This window comes from Camelus ferus, chromosome 15, assembly GCF_009834535.1.
Source record: "Camelus ferus isolate YT-003-E chromosome 15, BCGSAC_Cfer_1.0, whole genome shotgun sequence".
In the NCBI taxonomy this organism is placed as follows: Eukaryota; Metazoa; Chordata; class Mammalia; order Artiodactyla; family Camelidae; genus Camelus; species Camelus ferus.
In genome coordinates, this window is record NC_045710.1 from 11464100 (window position 1) to 11478110 (window position 14011).

Sequence of the window (14011 nt, forward strand, 5' to 3'; positions counted from 1 at the left end):
GCAGCACCGTCTTTTTCACTTTTACGCTCCAGTTCCTCTCCAGTAAAAAAAAAAAAAAAAATTCTTTTAAAGACAGTATTTAAACTTCTACATACCATTGGAGAAAAGACCTCATACATTGGGTTTGATCTATGAACTAAATTGTCTCAAACTATAATTGAGTACCCATCCTTGAGTACTGATATAATGTCAAGAACTTCAAAATAGAAACAAAATGTCAGTTTAAACTCCAAAAAGAATAGCTCAAGTGTTTGCAGGGTATTTTGGTACTGGGGGCTGACAAATCAAAGACTAGAAACTGAATTGTGGCCTCATTCACCATTATCCCTTTCTGCAGCCCTTGTTCTTCAGTACAGACCTTTTGTACAGTGTACAAGAGCATTAGGGTTTGCATATACTCAAAACTTCATTAATTACACTGCTTGGAACTGTGCCTTAACTGAATTTGCCAGAGATTCTATAGAATTTCAAAATAACTTTTGTCTTTCTTAATTAAAAAAAAAAAAGTATTTGAACTCTGGTATGAAAATAGCCTCAAAATTTATGCTTTTCTGTTACTTCTTTTTTCTATTGCCTTTTAGGAATGATCACTATAAATTTAAATCAACTTAAACTGAAATAGTAAGAACTTTAAGATGAAGAGTAATGTCCAGAAATCTATTGAGATGAAATATAGAGTAGTTAAGAACCTAAGATTATGGACTCTGTCCTCCAGAAGTCCTTCTCATGCTTCAGTCCTCTACTTCTTTACTGGGTGGTGTGTTTATTTTGTGATAACTCATTGTGCTGTACATTTTATGAATGGTATCTCTTTTCTGTATGTATGTCTGATTTCTATTTTTTTAAAAATAGAAACAAAAAAAGTGTTTATTCTGGAACTAAACTGTCTGGGTTTGAATCCTGGTTCCATAACTTACTATCTGTGTGCTTTTAGGTAAACTTAATTCTCTATGCCTCAATTTCTTCAAACTTTAAAATGAGAATGATAATAATAGTACTTGCCTCTTGTGGTGCTTATAGGATTTTATGATTCTATATGTATATAATTTAACATTCTATATGTCAAACATGTAGAACAGTACCTTACACGTGACAAGCTCTATATAAGTACTATAGTTATTAATAGTAACCCATTCAATACTTTAACCATTCTAGAATAAGAATCCTTAGTTATCCTTTAAAAAAATCATTGAAGAGTTCCCAACTTCTTCTAGACTTTCCATTGATTTGTCAAATTGCTCATTTTTCCCCTTTGTTTTATAGAGAGCCCCATGGGAAATGATTATCATTTTTCTCTCTCAATTTAACATGAGAGGAAAAGCGACTAAAATATATACCATTGAGTATTTCCAAATATCTTAAATATTTTCACTGCTGTATATAGCTATCACTCTGCTTTTCAAATACACTATTAAGTCTACTTTTTAAAGTGTCTATTATACATATTTATTTATTAATCTTCATTTAAGAATGATTAGCACTTCTGTGACTGTATATACTAATTTTTTTCTGCATCAGTTGTTATCACTTTTTTTAATGGCTTTCCTAAATACAGCCAAACAAGAGCCTTAATTACTAGGAACTCAAAGGCATTTACTCTGGGAACCAGTTTTTATTCAATAAAACACTCATTAAGTACTAAGCATCTATTATATATTGAATACTATGTCCGGTGTCAAACAAAGAAGTTATGACACAGAGACAAGCCATTAACAATAAAAAAAATTTTAATAACAATATAAAAATTTTAAAAACCTTGAATATAATTTTAAATAGATTGTATAAATAATATAAACTTGTGGTTCTAAAGAATTGAGTTATTAAGGATTGGAATAGGTGTAAAGGCATCATAGAAAATATTTATGATTTGGATATCAGCAGAATAGTAAAATGTATTCCTGATAAAAACAAGAGCATGAACAAAGGTATAAATGAAAGAGTGAGATATATTGGGGCAATAGTGAGTACAGAAGTGTGCTTGACAACACTGTAAACTGATTATACTTCAATTTAAAAATTTTAAAGAGAAAAAAGGAGAAAAACAACAAGTGTGTTTGAGAGAATGTTTTTATAAGAGAGTAAAAGAAGATAGGCAAGAAAGAGACTTGAGGTCAGAATGTTCAAAACCTTGAATGCCAGCCTTAAAAAAAAAATTCAAACTTTATGCTATGGGAAAGACTACATTTGTGGGCTTGCTTTAGGCGAATGAGGTATTTAAAACAGTATTTTAGAAAACTTAACCTCGTGGCTGCATTTAGGATGAATTGGAAACAAGTGGGAGAGAATGCCATCCCCAGCAGAAATTAGTTAAGAGGCTGTTGCCATACATCCAGAAATGTTAAAGATCTGTATTGAGCATCAACCATAGGAGTGAGAAGGGGAAAAAAATGGGAATATTTTTAAAAATTTGTTATTAGACTTTAATTACTGTTGTGTTAGGTTAGGCAATTATTATTGTGGAGGTAAGGAATCAGCAATGATTCCAAGGTTTTAAGCCTAGTAGATTAGAAAAATAGAGACACCGTTAACAGAATAGAAGAATGGAGAGGTTGTACTTGCTCAAGAGTATATCACAAGGATAAAGGTGAGGAGTTTGGATTTAGGTATATTTCATTGAATAAACTGCTAAACTTTTATTGCACTAGATTTCTAGTTGGAAAAAGAAATGGAGCTCATCAGCGGGAAAGAGCAGAAACTAGGAAGGTTTTGGTTTCATCTAGAGGCCTTTAATTGATGGAGTTGAAGATCAAAATTTTTGGCAGCTTTCCTTTTGGTGACTCATCTAGACTGTGATAGAGCTGGTTTGCTAGATTGACCCAATCCGGAGTGGACATGTTTCCTACTCCATCCTGGTCCTTTTTACTAGAAGGGAAATGTCCTGACTCAGCCCACTAATAAACATAGAATTAAAAGTTACCTAAATGAAAAAAGGTAATCCTCCTACACTGTTGGTGGGAATGTACTTTAGCTCAGCCATTATGGAAAACAGTATGACGATTCCTCAAAAGACTAAAAATAGACTTACCATATGATCCAGCAATCCCACTCCTGGGCATATATCTAGAGGGAATTCTAATTTGAAAAGATGCATGCACCCCAATGTTCATAACAGCACTATTTACAATATCCAAGTCATGGAAGCAACCTAAATGTCCATCAACAGATGACTGGATAAAGAAGTTTTGGTATACTTACACAATGGAATACTACTCAGCCATAAAAATATAATGCTATCTGCAGCAGCATGGATGGAACTGGAGATCATCATTCTAAGTGACGTAAGCCAGAAAGAGAAAAAAAAATGCCATATGATATCACTTACAGGTGGAATCTTAAAATAAAAAAAGACACAAATGAACATATTTACAAAACAGAAAGACTCACAAACATAGAAAACAAACTTATGGCTGCCAAGGGGGAAAGAGGGTGGGAAGGGATAAATTGGGAGTTCGAGATTTGCAGATACTAACTACTATATATAAAATAAACAAGTTTCATCTGTATAGCACAAGGAACTATATTCTTGTAGTAACCTATTATGAAAATTGATCTATGTATGTATATGTATGACTGAAGCATTCTGTACACCAGAAATTGATACAACACTGTAAACTGGCTATACTTCAATAAAATGAATTAATTAATTAAAAAAATAAAAGCTAGCCAAGTGGAATCAGTATCTGAAGGAAGACCAGAATTTTCTTTTAAAAATCTGAAGTTAACTGTAACAGTCATGAAAAGGTTCATCAGATATTTTGTGTATAAGCCTGAATTTTGTTCCAATCAACAGGTATTAGGAAAGCCCTGGGAGTTGCCCCATAAAGTCACCTAACACTAACCAAAATTTGAGAAACAGAGACCTAATTGAAATAAAGGTGCTTCTTTGGAGTTTGTTAGGACTGCAGCCTGGGAAACACAGATTCAAGAAGCATTTGAATTGTGTTTTGACAAACTACTAAATGTGGAAGGCTTATAAAGCAAAAACCACAAGGGTAGAGTTAGTTATACAAATTATTCACCAAGAATTATAATTGGAGCTGGCAAGAAGAAAGGGTGCTTGCTAAGCAAGGATTAGTTGGAGTCCAAAATGGTTGCAGAGCTAGAAGAGGGAACAACCTTGAAATACAAGGTTGCAGCTAGCAGATGTTTTAAAAAACCTTGGGTTAGGTATAGTTCACAGAAAGTTCAAGTTCTTAGTGGTGCCGGGACATGTCTGAAACCAGGTGCTCAGTGACCACCTGACTCCATTTGTGTATTCCTGAAGTAGGATTACTTCATTATAATTTCAATTTGTCATCACTAGCAATTGCCCAAACCTGATCATGTAAGTTAGGACCTGGTTTCCTGGCTGTAATTCCAGAGAACTTTCTGGACAGTTTAAACTATGTAACAGACCATTAGAGGTCTGGCAAATAAATTTCAGATAACTTTATTCATCACATGTATATAAATATATTTTAATCATGATCTGCATGTTTTCACCTTGAACTGAAATCTTCCCTTGAAGACAGGCTACTGCCCCTTCTATGGCTAAAATTCTTTTGGAAAAGATTATCCCTACTTGGGCAACTCGTCTTGAACTTTATAATGATTGAGGAACCAATTTTCCTGGTCACATACTTTGACAAATCTGCACTGTTTGGCCAGTTTTACAGTATTTTTCTACACTTAACACCATAAATCCTCTTAGTTGAATGCACTGGCAAAATTTGTAGAGGTTCTCCTAATTCCTTGACCAAAAGCATTGCCATTGGTTTTTCTAAATCTCTCATCCACCTCTTTTGAAACTCATAATCTCTCACTCTTTGAGATGGTCAAAGGATGCCCAGTGCACTTGGTTTCTGGTTTTTTTGACCCACAACTGATATTGTAACCAACTGGGAATTTCATTTATCGGAGAAGACACCTCCAGAAGAATTCTATTCAACCTTGCTAGGAAGGATCATATCAGGTACTGCTAACCATCCCTTGTGCTGCCAAACTCCAAGGAATAGATTCTTGGATTCACATGACACATCTAAAGAAAGTGCTGAAACATGGCTGGATCTGCATATCATCTGGTGACTGAAAGTAAAGATTTTCCAGAATTAAAGCAGACAACATCCGATGAGACAATTTTCCCAAGATATCGGAACCACGACTGTTTGTCACCAAACCTTTGATGACAACATAACATTTCAGATGATACCCAGTGCCTCGGATCCTGATAACATATGGACTTTAGATTAAAATAAGTGCTTGAGAGGTTCTCCCTCCTACACCTCCCTGTTACTCAAATGCGACTTCAATATGTTTCCCATCTGTACATTTTCCCTCTGACATGAGACAGTACACTCAGAAAAGGCCTTTCCTGGAATTGAGGGGGAAAAGGCCACTGAAACTGTAAAACCTGCCTCTTGATCAGTGATGATTTTAGAGAGAGATCCTGATCAAAAGGGGAAAATGTGAAAAAAAAAAGTGTTTATTAAAACAGAAATCTAAATTTGAGTCAGGAGACCAGAACTCTCATACAATAAGATATATGCAGTGTCCAACAGGAAGAAGAAAGACTCCTCTTCTTTCCTGGGAACAACTCAGCCAATGAAAAGTCATGAACTCTGTTTCTTACAGCCCTCTTAACTTTTCCCCTCCATAAAAGAGTTCTCCCTCCCTTGCCCATGGAGGCACTTGCATATGGCTTGTCCTGGTTTTCAGATTCCAATTATAATTCTCTGCTGATCCTAAATAAACCCATCTTTGCTGGAGAAATAACTGGCAATCTATTTGTTTCAGGTCAACACAGTGTTACCTACATATAGACAATCACTTTCAAAATACTATAATATATGACATTTCCCTTAGAAAGTATAAAAAGGCAAACCATCCAAATTTTCATAAAGGCCTTGGAAAGCTGTGGTCATGTCTAAGGAAGCTACCAAATGAACAGCTACAGAAAAAAATAAAGTCTAGCACAACCTTCAATTGTCAGTATTGAAGAAGGAGGAGAAGAAGGCAACTACATAAGGAAGAATACAAACATTTTCTTAGCTTGCCTGACTGCAATGATTACACTGGTTGCCCAAGATGGTTAGGTTCCAGTATCTAATGCCAACTGTAAAACTACTGCCCAGTCAAATAAAGCTATAAATTCCCTTTTGTCAAATCTAATGTCCTCTTTCTTTCATAAATCTAATTACATGCTGTTCATGGAATTAATTCAAACACTAAGTCACTTCTTGTTTAAATTCTTTTTTAACGTATTCCACTACATCTGATACAAACCTACACCGAATAATAAGAAATATAATCACCTGCTGGGAGATGTCAAATTTTCTCTTTAAAATCAGTGTAAGAACAACTGTTTTTCATTGTTTGGGGTTCTGTAAACAGGAGATTATATATCACAACAACTAAACCAATTATAAAACAGAATCATTATTGAGTTATAAAAATAATCTTTCCAATTAACAGAATTTCTAAACAATTTCTAACCCTTTTAGATAGTAAAATAATAGAAAAATAGTCCATTGAGAATGATCACTAAAGAGAAAGAGGAAATTAATCCACCAAATAATTGCCACTGCTCTAGTATGAGTCAGGAACTTGGCACTTGGAACTATACTAAGCAGAAGTACAAGACACAGCTTCTGCACTAAGTAACTTGACAATGTAGTTGAATATTAAAATCTAAAAGGAAAATTATGTGTCTCAGTGATATTTCATTGATTATTCCATTCATCTTAAGTCTAATGGAAACTGAAAAAAAAAAGGAACTATCATTCTGGAATAGATAATCAAGGAAGTCTTTATGGTATTGGAACAAGACCTTGAAGAATAAGTAGGAAATGTTACAGCTATCCAAATTCAGCAATGCCTTGTCATCTGACTCGTTGGTGGAAATCTGCCAGTCCATTTTAAAATACTTCATTTGGTGGTGCAAATTGGTGAGTCAGGAGATCTCTGTTTGAAAAAGATTTTGTCCTGCTCAGACGCATTTAAAAACTTCTACATTTGGCCCTTAATGTCTGACGGTTCTACATTTATGGCTTCAATCAATCAAAGATCAAAAATATTGGGGGGAAATTTACAGAAAGTTCCAAAAAGCAAAACTTTAATTTGTCACATGCAGGTAACTATTTCTATAACATTTAGATTATATTTACAACTACTTACATGGCATTTACATTGTATTCAGTATTAAAAGTAATCTAGAGATGATTTAGAGTATATGGGAGGATGTGTATCAGTTATATGCAAATATTATGCCATTTTATATTAGGGACTTGAGCATCCAAGGATTTCAATACCCACAAGGGTCCTGGAACCAGTCCCCTGTGGATATCAAAGGATGACTATATTCTACGCTAATTTTAGACCTAGGATCTGGTCAGAAATTACTACCAGTGGAGCTGGTACTTACCCCAGCTCCAGTTCACCCCACAGAATCAGAGCATCACCGTAACTACCAAAGAATACAATTTTCCTTTCTCTGATGGAGAAAGATTTTGTCTTAAATCTGAGGAGATTCATGTTTGTCATCTTTCCACTCATTTATACTATTTTTGAATAAAATGCACCACCAAGAAACAATGTGATCCTTCCTACTGGAGGAGTAGGAGTAGGAAAAAAAATATTCAGAGAAGTAAATAGAAAGCATACTCACCTAACAGCAGAAGGGACTTCCATCTTAACTGCCTTAATGTTCCTAAATAAGGCTTTCTTAATTAGTTTTAGGATGATCCTACAAGTTATTTTAACAGCTGCTGGAGAGATACAGGCTCCTTAGATGAACACTGGTAGTTTCTAAAGACATAAATAGAGTTGGGTTACTGTATTCTTTCCTCCTGACTTAAGTGGCAAATTGTTCACAAAGGTTTTAGGAGAAAGAGTATGAGAATAAATAATACCATTAGTGGTCCATTCTTTTAGATTAATAGATTTATTCGTTCCTAAGGAGAAAGAGCTTTAATCTATTTAGAAGTATTTAGAAAGACCTGTTTTTAAAAATGCATGTGAATCCATAAAGACCAAAGAGTAACTCAGTTTTTTTCAAAACTGACCTTGATCCATTGGATTCAAATTGCTTTCAAAAGAGCCATGATCTCAAGTTTCAATCACTTATTTTTCAAATAGTACAATGATGTATGAACATTTTAATGCTTCCAGGTAGCAGGATTTTTAAAGAATATGGCCTTTATAGATTTAATCTTTGAGCTGCATCTATTTGTGAATGACCCTGAAGATTATAATGACAGTAATGTGTCATTTGCCAAAGCACAAACGTGAATCTTACACCACTATGAAGCTAGTGTTTTTAATTGATAACTAAATTAGTAAATCTAGTCAAATGATGACCTCGTGTCTACACCTCAATGTAGCTTTGTTTTCTTCTTCAAAGTCTCCCTTAATGCTCTATAAGCAGGCAATAATGGCCTAGTTTACCAACAAAGCAATTTTATCCTGGAGATCAATATTTATATATTGGGGAGTCTGGAAGGTCTTAGGACATATCCCTCAGGAATGTCAAAGGTCTATGGTATACTAAAGAAGCATTACAATTAATCTGTTATTTAATCTTACTTCTTATCTAATCCAAAAACAACACGCTTGAAATTTCTAATACTGTCACAAGCTCCACAATCAGAACCAATAAGAACTATGATCAGTGAATGTTTCTAAAAACATTATACGTGATGTGAACTTAAAATTGCTCTAAAAAGTGAAGTCTGTTTAAAAAAAAAACATATTGGCAAAGTGTTATATAAGTCTAATTTCAAAATACTGTTTAACACTACAGTGTTGTACTCAATGTTATTAGAACATCTATAAACTAGCCTGAGAAATCTTAAACCAATCTTACACTACATCTAGCAGTGATATTGTGATCAGTGTCCCTAATTTGATTTTTATGAGCAACAATATGAAAGGTCTCTAAGGAAATTATTTTAAATGAACTCAGATCCAAAACCATGAATTTAATTTGGTTTTCCATTGGAAGAAACTGACTTCAATATTATCTGAGATGCAAATTAGCACTATTATCTTATTATCTAGAATTTGTGGATGCCCAATATGTTGCATTTTTGAACTACAGAGCCCTGCTTTTAGGTAGAATTTTAATCTTTCTCAAATTATAAATGAGGAAATCAAGTCATGAAGAGAACTTAAGTAATTTTTCCAAAAGCACATCTAATAAGTAGGAAAGTTGATTCTTGAATCAATATCTCTTAATTCAAAGTCCAGTGATTTTCACAGGGAAAAAAGGGGGAGGAGATGTCTATTTGTAGCAAAGAAAATTTTCTTTCTATTACCTCAATGCCAGCATATTCTTAACTGTAAACCTAATAGCCAAATGCTGAATTTAAACACAGTTATCCTCTCTGTTAATTGCCTCGGGCTGCTGTAACAAGACACCACAGAACGGGTAGCTTAAAACAACAAAAACTTATTCTTCCACAGTTTTGGAGACAGAAGTCTGAAATAAAGGTGTCACTAGGCTTGGTTCCTTCTGGAGGCTCTGAGGAAGAATCTGCTCCAGGCTTCTCTTCTACCTTCCGGTGGTTGCTGGAAATCCATGCCGTGTTTTGGCTTGCGCATAACTACAATCTCTGTCCCCGCAGTCACCTGGCATTCTCCCTGTCTCTCTCTGTCTCTGTGTCTTTGCTCTTCTTACAAAGACACTAGTTATTTTCAATTTAGGACTCACTCTAATCTAGTATAACCTCATCTTTACCTGCAAAGAACCTATTTCCAAATAAGGTCACAATCTGAGGTTCTGGATGGACTTGAATTTTGAGGGGATACTGTTTAACCCAGTACATCTTCTTACCTAAATGGTAATAGGAGATAGTTAAGAAATCTTTTTTTTTTTTTTTCTATCCTGAGTTAACTTACCTTTCTTTGGCTTATAGATTAAAAAAATATTTCAACATTTTATGTATTATAATAAGGATTTTCAATTTGAAGTCATTACTATCCTCTCAATGATTAACCAGATCTAAAGAATTTCACAATTCTGACATGCATGTCCTGTGGATTCAGAGTTCATCATGTTAGATATGATGTACTAGTTATAAAACTAGTTACAGTTTTATAGTTATACAACTATTTATTGTCACAGTCTACAGTCAACTGAACTCATGGCTAGGCATATCTACCTGCCCTTTAAAGCTGGGTCTGAGAGAAGTTACCAGTACCCAAGTAAGCAGTGAGAGGATATAAAGAAAATAGAAACTCAATACTGTTGGAAAATTATGGACCAAATAGGGCTCTCCAAGTAGGGATAAACAGCAAAACAATATTGTACCTATGTATTGAAAATGCAAAGCCAGGAAAGAGGGCACTGCTCCAAAACTTATGGGAAAGAAATATTTCTAAAAAATAAGAAACTGAAGAAAATTTTAGAAGATAGTTATTTTGAATCTTCAGAAAAGATGGAAGAAGTGGCCTCTAGAACTAAAGGCAGAAGTGCTAAAGCTGAAAAAACATACAAAATGATACCATATGATATCACTTATATGTGGAATCTACAAAAAAGACAAATGAACTTATTTATAAAACAGAAACAGACTCACAGACATAGGAAACAAACTTATGGTAACCAGTGGGGAAGGGATAAATTGGGAATCTGAGACTTGCAGATACTAACTACTATATATAAAACAGATAAACAACAAGTTTATACTGTATAGTACAAGGAACTATATTCAATATCTTGTAGTAATCTATATTAAAAAAGAATATGAAAACAAATATATATGACTGAACTATGCTGTACAACAGAAATTGACACAACGTTGTAAACTGACTGTACTTCAATTAAAAAAAAAAGTTAAAAAGGAAAACACAAAATGTATTAAGAGATTTTGAATACATGCCTTAGGGTTTGAAGTTTTCTCCGGAGGAAATGGGAGACTAATGAAGAGAAATAAGATAATCATGGTATTTACATTTATCTTGCATAAGTATATTAAGTGGATTTTAAAAAGTAATTTATAGAGAGAGAATCATAATATTAATTGGAATGGGGTGAAGAAGGAGGCCAACTGAAGAAAGTACCTGGAGCTATTACTAATACATGAGGTGCTTCCGTTTCTTCCTCATCTGTAAAATGGGTTATAATCTATCTCATGTGTAAATAGGGTTGTTATTAAATAGAATATTGCATACAAAGTGCTCAGTACACTGCCTGACACAAAGTAGGTGCCTGATAACTGAATAGGTGCCTGATAAATGAATAATGAATGAGATCAAAAGAAATTCGATCTACATCCACTACTATACACCACCATTGATTACTCAAGCATTTTCTTTTTTAAAAATTCAGTACAATCCACCCTCAAAGAGATTATGGTACAGGTACCAAACCTACATTCTGGAAAAAGTCAAAGATCATCAATGGTCACTCTTCTTGAACCTCCATAGAAAGGTAACATGAACTTTAAAGGAGGAACGTGATGAGAACACTGAAAACTGAGGGAGTCAACTGTTTCTTTCCCTCTTCAGGCAGTAGATAAAAATGTAAGCCCCACTGTAAAACTCTTTTGGGAAAGGATATGGGTTTGTTTGTGTTGGTTGTCTCAGAGGGAGTACAGAATTCATTATTTTCATTTTTCCCCTAAATTTTATGCTAAGATTCTTCATTCAGTTCAGGTAAAAATTCAAAGGAACTATAGTAAGAAAAGTAGAGATTGAAGGGAGAAACAAGTCATTAAGATCTGCTTTAGGCAAGAAGGGCTTTTGAAGACCCTTCAGGGTCAGATGGTCTCCAAAATACAGAAGTTCCAGAATATGAAGCCATGATTATAGATTATATTTGCAGTGGCTAGTCACACAACAGAAAAGAGTACAGTCTAGCAAACAGGACTACCTAAAAAGTCATCAAAAAAAAAGAATAGGGATTATATATAGTCCAATTCTATAATCATTTCTTTTGTGTTGCCACTAACAATCGTGGTGAAAATTTCCCATTGTAGAGCATTGCTGTGAATCTATAGGTTAGGCCCAAATGTAGAGCAGAGGATGGAATAAAGCATTTTTTATTCTTAAGGCTGTAGACCACCTGCATTTGCTATGATTATTTCTGAGACCCCAAGAAACTTCTGGAATGTCAAAACTTTGACAATCATTGAGTCAGCAGGGACAAACTTTTATCATGGATCATTCAGATTTTAAGGGAAATTGGTGACACAGCAAAGAATGATCTTTCAAACTGACTTTGGATTCAATCACAGATTACAGAGATAAGTCAGAAGTGGACTGGGTGAAATGATCAACCGAGTCCATTAAAACTAGGACTTTTAAGCCCTCTTCCATATAAAGAGGCATGGAACGCTCCCTCTAAGGGTATGGGAATCACTCTTTCATAGTCCTGCATTTTCCACTTATTCTAGAAAAAAAAACATTTAGAAGGAGAACAAACATATTCAAAGGAACACTCTCTATGTCAGAATAACTGCTGTACAGTCCTATTCTAGGTGATAACCTTCTGTTTGTCTTTAGGGACATTATTTTATTTTGTTGCTCTTCCACATATATTTTTTAAAACAGGATTAAAAATTAGGATAAACATAATTATCTTACATAATGCCTCTCTGTAAGGATTAATATCCTTAGCTTTTTGAAATAAAAGCACTTTACCCATACAAGAAAATTGCTATCACTACTCTTTATGAATTCAAATGAGTATAAACCCATTTTCCCAATTTCTGTCTCTTTTCATTTTCTAATGTTGTCTTTCCAGCACTTAATTTTTCTTCCAATTTCCTAAATGCCCCCATGCCTTAAGTTCCACCCTTCTTGGCTCGTATACTTTATACACAGCATGTCCAATAAACAATATTAACATGAGCTCACAAGGCCACAAGCTTAGGCCTATTACAGCGCTGGCATTTTGCACTTTAACTGTCATTTTCAGTTTTCACCTTGTCTATGCCACAAGTAAAGTGGATGGAAAATTACCTGAAGCTGTGTACATCTGAAAAGTTGTTCCTGGTTTTGTTTGTTTGAATCCAGGAAGGAGTAAGGTGGAAGTAAGGCTACTTCAGAGAATATAATTTGCAGCTGAGGAAAGGAAAATGGCTTCTCAGTTGTTTCTGGGCAATTGAGGATTCTACCAGGTACTCCAGAAAAAACCAGCCACCCTCTCCCTACAGCGCCTTCTTCTCCTCCCCTTCCCTGGCCCGGACTTACCCTCTCTCCCCCACCCTCCACCCCCGAATCTCCAGGGTTTGAAAGAGGGCACTGCGGGTGGGCTGCAGCGTTGGAGCCGTGGCTTTAATGGGACCATTGCTACAGGTGATGGCACTCTTCGCTCAACACGGTGCGCTATGCCAGTCCCTCTACCCCAAGGCAGCCCACCTCTGCTCTCCTGTGATCACCAGGGACATCTGCAAATGACTGAAAAGGGAAAGAAACACAGGGCTCTCTCATTTTTAGCGTCCCTACCACGCTCTTTTAAAGTTCACTCCACCATCTTATAGAGGGGAACTGCCTTCTGTAATTGAAATGATAATATGCCTTCGGTGTTTTTAGGGTCGGCTTCCCTACTGTGACTTTATGCTGCATGTATAAAAAGCATCTACACATGCACAAAAATTAACAACAAATACTAGAGCTTAAAAAGATAAGGCTGAACAATAACTAGAGATTACAAACATAAATTATCGCAGTAAGGACGCCAAACAAAGCTTCAGTGGAAACGACTAACAACAATCTGCTTGCCCAATTAGACAAAGCTGCTTCACAAAAAAGCACGCATCGGAATCAAATCTCCCCTACAGCAGAACGCGGCTTAAAGTATCAGTGTTCCTTTTTCCTAAACACAAGTTGTCAGTAAGTTATCTAACACCTAATACTGCCACGAAGGAGGCCTCTGGGGCGCAATAAATAGGAACATATCTTCGAAGCGGAAAAATGGCACCGTGACCCCTTCGGTTGATGCAGATTGCAGTGCGGAGGCTGTTCTAGAGAGAAACCAGAGAGCTGGCGCAAAATGCTTCAGTAGGGGGAGTGGACAAAGACGGGAAATTAC